The sequence below is a fragment of the Leucoraja erinacea genome, chromosome 6 (assembly GCF_028641065.1).
Source record: "Leucoraja erinacea ecotype New England chromosome 6, Leri_hhj_1, whole genome shotgun sequence".
NCBI lineage: Eukaryota > Metazoa > Chordata > Chondrichthyes > Rajiformes > Rajidae > Leucoraja > Leucoraja erinaceus.
This window is the reverse complement of record NC_073382.1, coordinates 37,789,690-37,806,715: the sequence shown is the minus strand read 5'-3', so window position 1 is coordinate 37,806,715 and position 17,026 is coordinate 37,789,690.

Below are 17,026 nucleotides of genomic sequence, written 5' to 3'. Positions count from 1 at the left end.
CCAGTAAATTACCTGCCACAGATGTCAGGCTTACTGATTGACAATTCCCAGGTTTTTCTTTGCAGCTCTTCATAAATAAAGAAAATACATTAGCCTATTTGGTCCTTGAGGGATCCTATCTCTCTCTCATTATTCCTTTTTCCGTAATATACTTACAAAAACGCTTTGGATTTATCCTTTATCTTTTCTGCCAAAGCCATCTCATGCCCTCTTTTAGCTCTCCTGATTTACTTCTTCAGAATTCTGCTGCACCAGGGATTCACATGGTACAAGCTTATTGTACACGACCCATGCCTCCTTTGTTTTCAGACCAAAGACTCAATATCTCTTGTAATCCAGGATTCCCTACTCTGGCCGGCCTTACCCTTCACTTGAACAGAAACATGCAGACCTGAATTATTTAGTTTAGTTAAGAGAGACAGCACAGAAACAGGCCCTTCGGCCTACCAAGTCCGCGCCGACCATCGATCCCCGCACATTAACACTATCCTACATCAACGCTGGGGACAATTTACAATTATACCAAGCCAATTAATCCACAAATCTATACGTCTTTGGACTGTGGGAGGAAACCGGAGATCTTGGAGAAAACCCACACAGTCACTTGGAGAATATATAGACAGCACCTATAGTCGGGATCGAACCTGGGCCTCTGGCGCTGAAAGCGTTGTGAGACAGCAACTCTACCGCTGCACCATCATGCCATTCTTGCCATCTCTGTTTTGAAATCCTCCCACTTGCTGACTTGCTTTCCTTACAGCAATCAGCTCTTGCAAACTCTTATATAATACAGTCAATATTTTCTTTACCCCAATTTCAACTTGTGAATCCGTTCCATAAATATTTTAACATTAATAGAACTACGGACACTAGTCCCAAAGTGCTCCCCCACTGACACCTCAGTCACTTGCCCAGCTCTATTTCCAAAGAGTAGGGTAAACTTAGCCCTCTTCCTCACATGATATAAACATCCTTTGCAATGTCATTAATCATTTTATTATTCAACAAGAGCAAAGTAATGTTTCCATGTGAATTGATATTCTACATTTTTTTTTCCTTCCTGTTCTGGCTGCAGTCACTCTTGACCCTGTCCCTTCCCCACCCTGGAAAGGCTGCACTATGACTAAATGCCACCTCACTTTCCTATAATATCTTTCAATAATTGCCTGACAGAAAATAAGTAGTTAAATAAGCCAATATAAATTCCTAAACCATCAACTATGATTTGAAAAGTATTTGATGGATTTACTCAGCTTATCATATCAAAACTAGTTTCATTCTGGTGAAAGGTGTGCACCATAGACAACTTTATATTCATGACCTTACCCCTCAAATCTGTGTTCATAAACAAAGAAAATAAAAAAAAAAACAATATAGAATTTAAAGTATAATTTAATTGTAATATGATTTAAAGGTTTTTTTTTAAATTTACTTATGCTGCCAAATCATTTTCCAGTTCAATTCTATCTGTCATGTAATGCAATTTTAATTCCAGATACACGTGTGTCATTGACCCTAAATGTCTGGTACCCAATTTAGATTATTCAATTATTGGTGCACAAGTATCTACACAAAAACAATATAAACATTGCATTCAGTATATTATATAACTAGTCCACCCAGTCAGTACAGTGATGCAGCGTTTTATTGCACAAAATTAAAAATATGCCAAATTCAATTACATAATTTTTTCCCAGCATAATTCATTTGAAAAACGTTTTTTTCCAGAGTGACACATAAGTTGTTTAGCATCACTAGAAATTCAATCAACAATTTCTTGTTGTCCACATAATCTCAACAAATGTCAAGCATGGGTTGATATAATTATCCATGCAATGCTCCCTTTCGAGTACTGTTGAGAAATTAGAAAAAAATTGTCCCAGGAGAAAGTATGATTAGACACTCCTGCATCAACCAAGCTTTAAGAGCCTGTCCCACCAGCATGCGATTGCATGCGGCGAGCACGACCTAACATGGTCGCTTGAGCCGTACGGCCTCGCGGGGCCGGTCCCATTGCCTGTCCGCCCGCAGGTGCATTGAGGCCGTATGCAGCGCCTCGATGGGCGTACGCAACATATCGACACCGTCCGCAGCGTCTCAACGCCGTACGCAGCGTCTTGACGGTGTACGCCTAGCGCGTGGCGTTGTGTGATGATGTCACCGCCCTGCGTATCGTTGCATGATGACGTAACCGCCCAACAGCGTGCAACGTCCAAATTCAGTCGGACCGCTTCCTGCCCAGCTGATTGGTGAGTATGATGTCGGAACCAGCCCCGCACAACTCCATACACCTCCACGGTTGGAAGTGGAACCGGCCCCACGAGCCCGTACGCCTCAAGCCGCCACGTTTGGTCACGCTAGACGCATGCAATCGCATGCTGCTGAGATAGGCCCTTTAGGAGAACTCTGCTGGTTAAATAAGTCTTGCTGGCACAGTGCCAAAACCAACACACAGCACTAGCAATCCATTCTGACCCACCAATCTCCATCATGACCACAAGCACCAGGCCACCATCCAACAATCCACAAAAGTTCCAGCGTTGATCCTCCTGACCTCCACTTCATCAATAGTGCTATCATTCTAACTTGCTAAAGCCCCTGTCTCACGGTGTGAGTCCACCCACGAGTGGTCCCGAGTGAAAGAAAACATCAAACTTGTGGTTGTCTATTAGATTCCAAGTTTATGTTTACAAGGTTAAACGTGTTCCCATGCGTATGTCTAAGTTTGCCATTTACTTCTCATCTCTGCGATGTACCAAGTTCCTCTCCCGAGTTAATCTTGAGCCAACAACAACTACCGACGTGTGGAAAAAGCATCACATGAATAAAAATGTGTATAAAAAGCCTCCCATGACCATGAACTGCTCTGATGATCAGCTTCTCCGTGTCTCTTATGTAGCTGCATACTTCTGTTGTCATGTAATTAACCGCATTTATCAAATCGTTGCCTATCATTGCTACAATGCAATAAATGGCATTTAAAGTACTTGGCTTTCAAAAAAAGCGCAAAGCGTAAAAGTGTTTAAGAAATGGACTGCAGGGAGAACTTGAAAGCTTTTGTAAATCGATTAAATTCAAGTAGAAGTTGAACTCAAGATTTAAATCCCCTGAAAATTAGGTTTCTTAACACAGGATCGATGTTCTGCCAGAACGGAGTTGCTGAATAATATCGTCTCCCGTTTTCCTCCGTTTCTTGCCTGACCTCGGCTTGCCAGCTTTATTTCACACTCCGTGATCTGTGTAATGTATGTGTGCAAAATAATAAACTGACCAAGAAAGTCCCGTGTTCTCCCCTGTTAGTTTAGGTTAGAGATAGAGAGAGGAAAAAGGCACTTCGGACCAGCGCGTCTGCGCCGACCAGCGATCCCCGCACACTAACACCATCCTACACCCACTATGGACATTTTTACAATCACCAAGCCAATTAACCTACAAACCTGTACGTCTTTGGAGTGTGGGGGGATCTCGGAGAAAACCCACACAGGTCACGGGGAGAATTTACAAACTCAGTACAGACAGCACCCGTAATCGTGATCGAACCCGGGTCTCCGACGCTGCATTTGCTGTCAGGCAGCTGAACCACCGTGAATGAAGGCCTGTTCTAAGTATCAAATAGAGAAGCAAGAAGGTGATCAAGGCGGAGAAAGTGTATAGACCAATGCCCAGGTAGTCCAACTCGCAGGAGTGCAGGTCCACCATGACGACGCCTGCGCTGGGCTTTGGGGGACATCGGTGACCAGGAGAGGGATGGAGATCGTGGTCTGATTGATCCATCACATGAACCACCTGGCATCGCGGGTGCAGAGAAAGTGGTTGCCGCTTAGCCGCAGCTCCCAAGGGTGTTTGATGGCGCTGTCCGGGAAACTGGAGGCCTGGATGGTCTTCAGCTTGGTGTCGCTGAGATCCAGGTACTGCAGGGAAGATGTAACTAGTAGCGTTGATAGGGGAGAACCAGTGGATGTGGTGTATCTGGACTTCCAGAAGGCTTTCGACAAGGTCCCACATAAGAGATTAGTATACAAACTTAAAGCACATGGCATTGGGGGTTCAGTATTGATGTGGATAGAGAACTGGCTGGCAAACAGGAAGCAAAGAGTAGGAGTAAACGGGTCCTTTTCACAATGGCAGGCAGTGACTAGTGGGGTACCACAAGGCTCAGTGCTGGGACCCCAGCTATTTACAATATATATTAATGATCTGGATGAGGGAATTGAAGGCAATATCTCCAAGTTTGCAGATGACACTAAGCTGGGGGGCAGTGTTAGCTGTGAGGAGGATGCTAGGAGACTGCAAGGTGACTTGGATAGGCTGGGTGAGTGGGCAAATGTTTGGCAGATGCAGTATAATGTGGATAAATGTGAGGTTATCCATTTTGGTGGCAGAAACAGGAAAGCAGACTATTATCTAAATGGTGGCCGATTGGGAAAGGGGGAGATGCAGCGAGACCTGGTCATTGTACACCAGTCATTGAAGGTAGGCATGCAGGTGCAGCAGGCAGTAAAGAAAGCGAATGGTATGTTGGCTTTCATACCAAAGGATTTGAGTATAGCAGCAGGGAGGTTCTACTGCAGTTGTACAGGGTCTTGGTGAGACCACACCTGGAGTATTGCGTACAGTTTTGGTCTCCAAATCTGAGGAAGGACATTATTGCCATAGAGGGAGTGCAGAGACGGTTCACCAGACTGATTCCTGGGATGTCAGGACTGTCTTATGAAGAAAGACTGGATAGACTTGGTTTATACTCTCTAGAATTTAGGAGATTGAGAGGGGATCTTATAGAAACTTACAAAATTCTTAAGGGGTTGGACAGGCTAGATGCAGGAAGATTGTTCCTGTGTGTTGGAGAAGTCCAGGACAAGGGGTCACAGCTTAAGGATAAGGGGGAAATCCTTTAAAACCGAGATGAGAAGAACTTTTTTCACACAGAGAGTGGTGAATCTCTGGAACTCTCTGCCACAGAGAGTAGTTGAGGCCAGTTCATTGGCTATATTTAAGTGGGAGTTAGATGTGGCCCTTGTGGCTAAGGGGATCAGAGGGTATGGAGAGAAGGCAGGTACGGGATACTAAGTTGGATGATCAGCCATGATCATATTGAATGGCGGTGCAGGCTCGAAGGGCTGAATGGCCTACTCCTGCACCTAATTTCTATGTTTCTATGTTTCTATGTCACATCCCACAGGAAGTTCTTGGTCAGCTTGGAGATTTGGTTGTGGGTGAGGTTGAAGATGAAGGGTCTGGGTGCAGTTAGACAGCATGCGAGGCACAGTGGTCAACAGGTTGCTACCGAGGTCCAGCAGCTCCAACCAGCCTAGCAGGTAAAGCCTGCCCCGGTTGAAGCTCCACAGCTGGTTAACGCTCAGCACAAGCTCCTTGAGTAGCGGGGGCAGGTGGTCAAACACGTTGTGCGGCATGAACGCGTGTTTCTTCCCCTAATAATCCGCTGCTATCTGTATTCGAGAGCGAAAACTTGCAAAGGCCACGCACGGTTCCTTGCCAGCAAAGATGGACACAGACTGCTGGAGTAACTCAGCGTGACAGGCAGCATCTCTGGAGAGAAGGATTGGGTGATGTTTCGGGTCGAGACCCATTACTTCTCTCCAGAGACACGGCAACAGCATAGCACAAAACCAGTCTGAAGAAGGGTCTCGACCCAAAACGTCACCAATTCCTTTTCTCCAGAGATGCTCTGCCCCGCTGAGGTACGCCAGCATTTTGTATCTATATCCCATGGCATAAAATATCACCTCACATTGTAAAATCATTATCTGAAGAAATGTCTCCTTACTGGCTCAAACATAATCTATGTAGAGCTCACGTTTCTCTCTGCTTCATATATGTGGGTATTCCCTCAGTATGGTCTCTTTTCACGCATCCCGCCCGGTGTTAACCCTTCCCATCAATGCTTGAGCCCACATCTTCACTCTGTACCTTCAGCTTCATCGGCGGCTCTCTCCCGTCGAAAGTATCCAAGTTAATCTCAGACCCCTATCCATCCATCCATTCATTCATTTTCCATTAAGATCTGACTGTTCTTCAACATTTCACTCTGGCACTCTGCCACAAGTCGCTAAGTTGCGTCCACGAGTTCCGACATTCCCGCTACGTTAATTGTAAGTGATTACCACAAGTTTAATTTGTTTTAAACTCGGGGTCACTAGTCAGTCGACTTGCACCGTGTGACAGGGGTTTAAGACTCCCATGCGGTTCTAACCTCTAAAGTCAGCCTGGTGATTTCCTGAGGCCTCCAATGTTGGCCCTAATTTCCATATTCTCATTTTCTGTCACTTCTCTTGCAAATACTAACCTCAGTTTCTGGTCATTATCTCCATGCCAGAGGCTGACCCATGATTCTTGGTACTTGTGAACCTCAGACTCACAAAATCATTGGCCTATATTTTGAGGCTTACAATACTTGCATCGACTACTTGATGAAGATCCCACCCATTGCATTACCTAATCAATTTATCCTACTTTTCGACCTTATTCATTATCTAGTTGCCAAACCGTTGTTCTTCTTCATTAACACTGGATCCACTGTGGCTCCATGCATAAAATTCAATAGCAGCAATGCTTGCAGCTGCAATTTGCTGTTGAAGCCAATGATCAAGCCTACCAGCTGATCACTACGGTCCAATTCTTGTACTACCATGGACTTGTTTGTTTTTACTTATCTATTTGCTCTCAAGCCTTGCTTTTTGCACAGTCTTCCTTCATTAAGAAATGTTATGTATAATTTACGGATAGTTTGTTTTATGTGTTTGTCTATATGCCTTTTATGCAGGTGCAAGCAAGATTTTCATTCTACCTATATTATTATGTACTTGTGCATTTAACAATAAATTGAACATGACTCGACTTGGAAGCACATCTTGCACTCAAATGAATGCCGCTTAACTGTACCCTTCTTATCACCTGGCATACCTTAAATTATTTGCTGGAATGAAAATCCAGATAAAACTCATGTTGATTATTCAAGAAACTTCGAAAATTTATTTTCAATCTGGGCAGCACAGTGGCTTAGCTGTGGAGCTGCTGCCTTACAGTGTCAGAGACCCAGTTCGATCATAACCACGAGTGCTGTCTGTACGGAGTTTCTCTCTGTCTCTGTGTGGGTTTTCTGCAGGTGCTCTAGTTTCCTCCCACACTCCAAAGCCGAACAGGTTTGTAGGTTAATTGGGTTACAAAATTGTAAATTGTGCCTAGTATCAGGGTGATCGCTGGTCGGCACGGACTCGTTGGGCTGAAGGGCCTGTTTCCGCGCAGTATCTCTAAAGTCTCTAAAGTGTAAAGTAAAGTCTCATCCCTGAGACTCACTAAATGAGTCCAACATATTGCATTGGCCTTGGTTTACATGACAGGATGTATAACTTGCACAGCGATTATCATACCCCAGTTACAATGAATCTATATTCAGTATATGTTGTCATCCTGTCCCACATGCTCAATAATCCAACCAAAGCCCACTAATCCCAGCGAAAATTAAATTCATCTCACACCCACCTATACACAATCAAGACACCATATGTTTGAAATCTGAAAATAAAATAAAAAATGCTGGAAATCCTCAGAGAGCACAAACCCTGAAGGAGACTGAATTAATGTTTCGGGCATTACGGTAACTTTTATCTGAACTGAAAATAAAAGTTAGAGATCTAGTATATTTTAAGTAGTTACAGAGGCTGAGAAAGGGTGAAAAAAGGAAAGGAAATTAAATACTGCGGAAGAGAGGAATGCATAAAGAATTATGTGCAAAATGATGATGCAAAGCAAAACCCAATGGTTATGGGACAAATGGAAGTGACAGAGAAGTGCTAATCATCCTGCAATGGCAGGATGATTAGCAATGGCAATTTTCTGAAAATGGGAACAGTTTGTCGAGTCTAGACAGTTGGGTACAACAAAGTTCTTTATTTTATAAACGAAAACAAAGTGATTACCCGAGTCGATATTGACAGCCAAAATAAACGATGCTCACTCAAACCTCGTGAAGCTCGAATGAATAGTTTTACAGAAAGCCTGCGAAGATGCGCCCCCGCTCAAGTGCCCGTGTCAGCCGATAGCGAGGATTCGACATTACCATGGCCACCACTAGGTACCATTACAGGACCCCCCAGAACCCGAGGTACGGAACCGAGCGGGAGGCTGGACACGGCGACTGTAACGCGTGATAGCAATGGACGGGGCGGGCGTTACAGGTGGGGCTGGCAGAACAGAGCCAGGGGACAGTAACGGTGCAGGAGGAACAGAAACAACAGGTGAGAGGGGAACAAGCACAACAGGTGAGAGCAGACCGGCAAGTGGAAGGCCCCTATGCCGAGGCTGCGCCACCACCACCGGGCTGTCGACATCCAGGTGGGCCGGATTAAGTCGAGCGACGGAGACAATCTCCCCTCTGCCCCCGCTGTCCAACAGGAAAGTCGCGATGCCAGGGCACAACACCCAGAACGGACCCTCGTAGATTCGCTGCAGTGGGGACCGATGCGAATCCCTGCAGATAAAAACAAATAGGCAGTTCTTATGGTCCAGCGGCACGTGCAATGGGGCAGTCCCATGCTGCGAGGTAGGAACTGGGGCCAGGCAGCCCACTCTTTCCCGGAGACTCACCAAAACCACCGGGATAGAATCCGGTGGCCCTTGAACCGCAGGGAGGAAATCTCCAGGCACCCGCAAAGTTCAGCCATATTTGGAGGGGGAAGAAGGGGAAGGGGGAGAGAGAGGAGGGGGGAGAGAGGGCGAGAAGAGAGGAGGAGAGAAAGGGGGAGAGAGAGAGTGGAGTGGAGGGAGGGGGGGGGGCAGGGAGGTGGATGTGGAGGGGGAGGGAGGGGGAGGGGGAGGGGGGGGGAGAGGGGTGAGGTGGAGGGAGGGCAGAGGGGTGGGGGGGGGGGGGGGGGGGAGAGAGGAGGGCGAAGGGGGGGAGTGGGGGAGAGGGGGTGAAGGGAGGGGGAGGGAGGTGGAGGTGGAGGTGCGGGGTGCTTCGCTGTGGTCAGCGAGCCGAGTTCGAGTATTGATACACTCAGGGACTGCCTGTGTTGACAGTTTGCAGGCAGGCGATCATCGAGTTGATGTATCGCCAACTTTATCAACGGAGCGCTTGGCCTCCTGCAGCAACCAGCGTTCGCAGAGGGACTCCGGGGACCCCGTGGACACCGCATGTTCCCTCTCCGAGGACGCGCGGGCGTGGGCCCGGAGGAGGGGTGGACCACAGGGCGGCCATCTGCTGCCCGCTGCCTGGACCCGCTGGTGGCCATCTTGACCGGGCCCAGGAACAGATGGACAGGGAGATCCCCCCCATCCTATCCTGCCCCCCCCCCCCACTCTGTACCGGGTGCCCAGGTATTGGGAGCGTGGGGCTGGAATGTGGCCAGGGCTTGGGGAGCGGCCCCTTCGGATGGTCGAGCGGGGACTGCGGCCTCTCACACTGCATGTGCAGGCAGGGCGTGGTCTCTTCCTTGCTGCAGAGGTGGCTGGTGGCTGGTGAGTCTGTGAGCCTGCTCAGGTGTCTGTTGCATGCCACAGCCATGTGTGGCACTTTGCATCCCGGGTCCTTGATGTGGGAGGGGGGGGACTCATTTGTGAAGGGGCCTCCACTAAGGACTGCTCCCGCCATCGGGTGGTGGAGTGGACTGATAAAAGAAAAACATAGATATATATATATTTTTAAAGTGCGAGTGGACTGTGAGTCGGGAGGCGACAAAATAATGTGTGTCGGGGGGGGGGGGTTTAACGTAACTCGTCATCAGCTTCAATCCAGAGCCCGAGGAGGGGAAGGGCTGTTGGGCCACGTAACTCACAGCTCGTGGAAAACAGTGCCCAGCATGCTGCTCGTGCAGCTGGCTACAAGGAGCAGAGGCAGCTTGTGGAAAACAGTGCACCTGCACATTGAAAATTCTGCACAGCTTGCCGCGAGGAGCAAAGGCATTGTGACGTCATCCAGCTCATTAGATTTTAAAAATATGTCAGATTGGTGAACAATTTTAGTAAAAAACTCGGGAAATAATAAATCAAATTTACTGATGAGGGGATTTTTGAAATCATGAGGTAAATCTCTACCGGAATATGTAAAATTTTCACCGTTACCGCATTGGGTTTTCGAGGAGATGTGAACCAAATAAAAAGTTCAAGCAAACATCCCAACAAGTAAACATGCAAGTTCAGATTTTTATATTATACTAGACTAAGTGGGACCCGTTGGGTTCCAGCTTCATACATGAGGGCTGGCCTCCCAACGCAATATTCCACCTCTCCACCAATTCCAATATTGCTGGGCGTTGTGGGCTGAAGGGACTGGTTTTAAGATGGCTAGTATGGACATTGTGGGCCGAAAGTATTCTTGGGCTGGCAGAACAGTCACTGAGGCCAGGCAGCTCAGTCACTCAGCCCTCTGGTAACCAGTCCCTTCAGCACAACACCCATACTAACGCTTCAGAGATCCACTTTACAGTAGCCACACCACTTTTCAATAGCCACACCACTTTTCGATAGCCACACCATTTTTCAATAGGCACACATTTTCAATTTTACTTCGGAGTCACGTGAGTGACTACGTGAAGAAGCCCGCCCCAGGACGCATTGCGGCATTACGTTTCAGCAGGCAACAGCGGCAGGCGGGAGACAGGGCTCCCGCAGAAACGAGAAAAACTAAGTTTTAGGTAAGTACTTACCTTTATTTTTACAGCCCCTTTGCGTCTGCTTGTTCCCCGCAGGGCATGCAAGCGGCCCCCTTGGACTCCGGGAGGAGTTTTTTCCGTTCGCGGGAGGGGAGGAAAGACGCCACCAGGACCGCACTCACGGCGGACCATGGATGGGAGCTGTGCCGGTGCCGGTAACACTCCACAGGGGCGACATCGAGAAAGCGCAGGAAGACGGTGCTTGCACTGCGTTGGAGGTTCCCCTCAGTCCTCGCTCGCCCTCGAGTACTGCCCAGGTGAGGCAGGCAGGCAGGCGGGCGGAGGCTTCCGACATTTCGGAGCCGGTAAGGGGACCCACTATGCAGTGCTGGCGTGGAGTGCGCTGCAGCCCGAGTGCAGGTGAGCAGCAGCCCGAGTGCAGAGAGAGAGAGAGAGAGCGAGGACCGCTAATCAGCGGCCCGCTCCCAACACTGCACCAAGCCCGTCAGCATCAGCAGTGGGCTGGGGAAAATGCTGCACCTGCCCGCTCGACGAAGGAAACGTCATTGGGCAGCAACAGGCGGTAGGACCGCTTAGCGGGCGGTCCGCTAACCCGACACCGCGACCGAGCCAGCCCGCTAGCGCCTGAGCAGCGGGCTGGATGTGTGTAAAACCGGGCGGTGGAGCCGACATCGGACTGGGACGTCTCTCCACCCAGGAGGGGGAGAGACAGCCGCCTGAGCTGCAGGAGCGGCTCTTGGGCATTGGAAAGGTGAGTTTGCAGTTGTGTTTTATTGCAGGTTTCAGGAACACAACGCAAAAAACTCGCAAAGAGAAACTGCCCCGCTCCAACTCTACCAGCGGGGCAGCAACCGGCGGCAGCGTCGCTCGCAGAGCGTTTTTCGCTATCCCTGAGACCGAGCCAAGCCCAGTCTCGCCAGAGCCTACACGGCGGACTGGGAAAGCGGCCAGGAAGCCAAACGGCCGGTCGTCTCCGATTCGTCGGAGGGGGACATGTCTCCACCAAAGCAGAAGAGAGACAGCCGCCTGAGCTGCATTTAGCAGCTCCTGGAGGAGAAGGTCCACTGGGAACAGCAGCGCTCCTGGCGAGACAGGACAGGCACCTCCTCCATAGTGTCGTGTCAGGCACTGCCCTTTGCTACCCTCATACCACGGGTTGGAGCAGGAGGCTAGCATTGGTGACCAGGGCAGGGCTGGTCTGGAAATGGGGCAGGCGGACAAAATCGGGAGTATGCATGGGGTGCGGGATCAGGAACAGCTGTTGGGTGTGGTGGACCGCTTCGTAGCAACCCCACGGGCTGGAGCACCGCCGGAGCCAAAAAATGGCAGCCAGCACAAACCTCTTCTGAAGAAGGTGCTCGCCGAGGTGCTGCAAGAATATACAGCACCAGAGAACTGTGAGGCCCTTAAGGGGAAAAAGCCTCAAACAGCAAAATCTGCGAATGTGGGGGCCCTTATGCGGGCATAAAAACTCAAGCTACAGCGGATCCGAAGGCTCCTGATGTCAGCTATCACAGCCTATGCTCGTTCTGTGGAGACAACGAAGATGAACACATACCAGCAGAAAGTGCTGGTATCAAGGTGTACCACACAATTCGAACTAAACAATCTCCGAAGGGAAATATAAGACCTGCCCTCAATCTCAAAATTTGCAGGCTTGAGCAAAGCCCCAGCTGCGGAGGCAGACTCACTGCTATTTGGGAGAGATCTGAACAAAAAGCTGAAGGAGATGGAAGAGGCATCAAAAACCTTCGGCATCATGAGGGCAGGCCCCGGGACGAGCAAACCACGACTTCTGATACCCAAGCAGCAGCACCCCACATCCACCAGTCGACATCTAGAATATGGGACTGGTGAACGCTTGGGGCCGCATTATCCCCAAAGATCTTTTAGATCAGGGCCCGGCGGACCCCCTGGAAAATGCGCCTCCCCCCAACGTCGCCAGCGCGTCGTCAGAACAAAAGCACTCAGAAAACAGAAAAGACAAAACCGCCAATAACCATGGAGGTAGGTGGGTCTGGTTCCTACCAGCATATAGAGCGCTTTCCTGGACTATCTTGGGTTTCATATTAATTCAGTCCACGTAACTTGGTCAAAATAATTTGGCAATGGTATGTCCAAAGATGTATTTGACTATCAGCAACTTACCTGCCAGGTAAGCAAAATACAGTGACAGACACCAGGTCACATAAATTTAAGGACAACATCAATTAGATGTTTTTCATATAAAGTTTTAACAAAACTATCAAGCTATATGACGCACCAGATGTTAATGCATTTCATTGTCTCTGTACTGCACACTGACAATGACAATTAAAATTGAATGTGGATCTGATATCGATTATCTGCATCAACGCTATATCACCAGGTGTTTGGGGATGTCCTATGTATGTCGCGGGGGAAACCAGACCCTGGGGCAGTGGAATCTTCATTGAAAAATTTCTCTGGGACAGTTAGTTCCAGCAGAAAGCTCGTCAGCTATATATATTAACTTTTCTGACCTATAGGTCATGTTGTCATCCAAGAATGTATTTATAACGTTGATAGACAAATGCGTTTCGCGCTGCATTGGTGAAATTAATTCTATGTATTTCTTCCCTTCTGCCTCACCAATCGAGGACAACGCACAGTACAAAAGGATTCTGCTTCAGGTATTTGATAGTACCTGACAGATTTACGCAGCCATTGTTCACTATACGCCAGGACATGGTTGTTGAAATTTGGATGGTATTTCCCAGTACCCAGAATTATTAAATCGGAGCCGGGCACAAGTCAACTGTGCCATGGGAAAATCAAGCTCCTGAGTTGCAGATTCTGCACAAGCCTCATCTGGGACTGGGATTGTTATACTGAACCATCGACACCATGTCAGCATGCTTCTGAACATCCACTGGACTACAACACTTGTCCAGCATCAAGAGAAGTACTGCAAGGATACAGGGATAACCTACTCATCCGATACAGTTACTACGAACTGGAATTCCTGGAGAACCTTCATCACGATGAAGGATTCGGCTACAGTACCATCAACACAGCTAGAATTGCCCTGCCTGTTGTTTCAAAACAGCTACAAGACAACAGGCCATGGGGTCACTGGCTGGTGGTAAATCTTTGAAGGGTATTAAAACTCTAAACCCCTAGACCAGGTACACCCATATATGGGATGTCACAGTGGTACAACCATACCTCAGGGGATACCCACCAGCCAGATCCCTCAACCTGAACCTTCTATGCACTAAACACATATGTTGAAGGCACACGGAGCAGCACAGAGGGTCCAGTCACTACTCCTACTTACAACTGGACACCATGCTCATAGCTTCAGACCAGATCTCTATCATTGTCCAGGGAATGGTCAAACCAGACCAGGAACACCTTATCCAGTCATAAAACCCGGGCTTACCCGCCAGAAAACACGGTAATGTGCCATGATCCTATTACCTTACATAGACACAACCTAATTATTCGAGGGAGATGAAAAGCCTTGTGGGTTGGTCACAAAAAACCTTGTGGTCGGGTAACAAGCCTTTTTTGAGATGGCTCAAGCAGGTATTAAAGCTCCTGGGATAAAACTAACATGTACAAAGTTTTCATTCCACAGGACAAGCTTCCACGTCAACGGCAAAAGAATGGACGTGCCTATAAACCACATCCTGGCTACAGCAGAATGGTGGGGGTAAAACGTTCAGAGAAATAATTTATTATAAACTGTTGACAAAACCTGTTTTTATTTGCAGGAAAGATTCCAATCTGCAAATATTTAAATTAGCCAAGGGGAGCATTTAAATTTCTTCATTGTTATTGTAAAAATACCATTGTTTTTCTATAAACAGATTCATTGGTTGATTATGATAACACGCTTCCTCCCTCAAAGGCTTCGGCAGCGAGTGATATAAAGCTGTTACACGGTTTGAAATCACAGAAGCTTTGAAATCTTCACGTAGTCACTCACGTGACTCCGAAGTAAAATAGTAAGATTAAACGAGAACTTACCAGTTTGAAGTTTGATCTGTATTTTATGAGGAGTTACGATGAGGGATTACGTGCCCTCCGCTCCCACCCTCATTATATGGATCAAACTGATAAATTGATGTCTCTTTGTCTTTACTATGTTACTTCAAATACTTGTGTCTATCTGTGATTCCACACCGCTGCTTTGAAGTATGCCGCAATGCGTCCTGGGGCGGGCTTCTTCACGTAATCCCTCATCGTAACTCCTCATAAAATACAGATCAAACTTCAAACTGGTAAGATCTCGTTTAATCTTACTATTAGCCACACATTTTCAATTAGCCACACATTTCCAATAGCCACACAATTTAAAGGCACAGTTAATGTGGATAGAGAACTGTCTGGCAAACAGGAAGCAAAGAGTAGGAGTAAATGAGTCCTTTTCACAATGGCAGGCAGTGACTAGTGGGGTACCGCAAGGCTCAGTGCTGGGAACCCAGCTATTTACAATATATATTAATGATCTGGATGAGGGAATTGAAGGCAATATCTCCAAGTTTGCAGATGACACTAAGCTGGGGGGCAGTGTTAGCTGTGAGGAGGATGCTAGGAGATTGCAAGGTGACTTGGATAGGCTGGTGAGTGGGCAAATGTTTGGCAGATGCAGTATAATGTGGATAAATGTGAGGTTATCCATTTTGGTGGCAAAAACAGGAAAGTGGACTATTATCTAAATGGTGGCCGACTAGGAAAAGGGGAGATGCAGTGATACCTGGGTGTCATGGTACACCAGTCATTGAAAGTAGGCATGCAGGTGCAGCAGGCAGTGAAGAAAACGAATGGTATGTTAGCTTTCATAGCAAAAGGATTTGAGTATAGGAGCAGGGAGGTTCTACTGCAGTTGTACAGGGTCTTGGTGAGACCACACCTGGAGTATTGCGTACAGTTTTGGTCTCCAAATCTGAGGAAGGACATTATATTGCCATAGAGGGAGTGCAGAGAAGGTTCACTAAACTGATTCCTGGGATATCAGGACTGTCTTATGAAGAAAGACTGGATAGACTTGGTTTATACTCTCTCGAATTTAGGAGATTGAGAGGGAATCTTATAGAAACTTACAAAATTCTTAAGGGGTTGGACAGGCTAGATGCAGGAAGATTGTTCCCGATGTTGGGGAAGTCCAGGACAAGGGGTCACAGCTTAAGGATAAGGGGGGAATCCTTTAAAACCGAGATGAGAAGAACTTTTTTCACACAGAGAGTGGTGAATCTCTGGAACTCTCTGCCACAGAGGGTAGTCGAGGCCAGTTCATTTGCTATATTTAAGAGGGAGTTAGATGTGGCCCTTGTGGCTAAGGAGATCAGAGGGTATGGAGAGAAGGCAGGGACGGGACACTGAGTTGGATGATCAGCCATGATCATATTGAATGGCGGTGCAGGCTCGAAGGGCCGAATGGCCTACTCCTGCACCTAATGTCTATGTTTCTATGTTTCTATGTTAAGAGGCACAGTTAAGAAGCACATAAAAACATTTATTCCTTCCAAGCACAGTTCAAAATAAACCGCATCAAACCACATAAAACCAAACTCACAGTTTAGTGCACATGTGTTCAGTGTTATTCACAGCTCTGAGATTCGTGGCCTCTCCCTCGCCCATCTTGCAGCGACTGAGGCACGTCCACACTTCCGGGTTTTATAGTCCCTCCCCCCTCCCACTGGATGAGGCGTGGCCTTCATGGCGTGATTGACAGGAGAGAGAATCTCAACATTTTTTAAACATTAATAAGTCTTTTATTTTTCATCGATGGGAAAAATCCTCGCAGCGGGGGGGGGGGGGGACTTTTAGTAAGATGGGCAAAAATCACAGCCTTCTGTGGTAGTGTATTTTCTAAAATCAATATACAGTGCAAACAGGAAGTGGTCAAGGTTAGACTTTTAATTATATCGATATGATAAAAAAAGTAATCCTTTCCTAAATGATGGGAGAGAACAAAATATCAGGGGTAAAAATTAGCATGTTCACTTTCTTTGAAAGTGGAGACCACACGTACAATAGTATTTCAGGGAGTGGAATCTGATAGAATTATTTTAAGTGGCCATCCCTCCCCTTTGAAGTGCTTTGAACATTTTTTAATGTTAAAGGTGTTCTATATATGAGTTTATTGCTTTTGTACATGAATTTGTGCAGTATAAGCCCTGTGCAATTAACTCAAATTATCAAAATCATTGAACTTCATCACATTCACTTTATATTTCGATTTGAATCTGTGAATTCTAATCTAATGCCCTGTGGAATTAAATATTTATCGAATTTATTGTTGCACTTTGTTTAATTGACCTGTTAGATGACATATTTCAAATCAGTTAGTTGTCAACATGGTAGACAAGAGAATTTGTTTGAAAAGTTTGTTATGTTAATGTATGTTATTGAAGGTATGTTACTTGAAG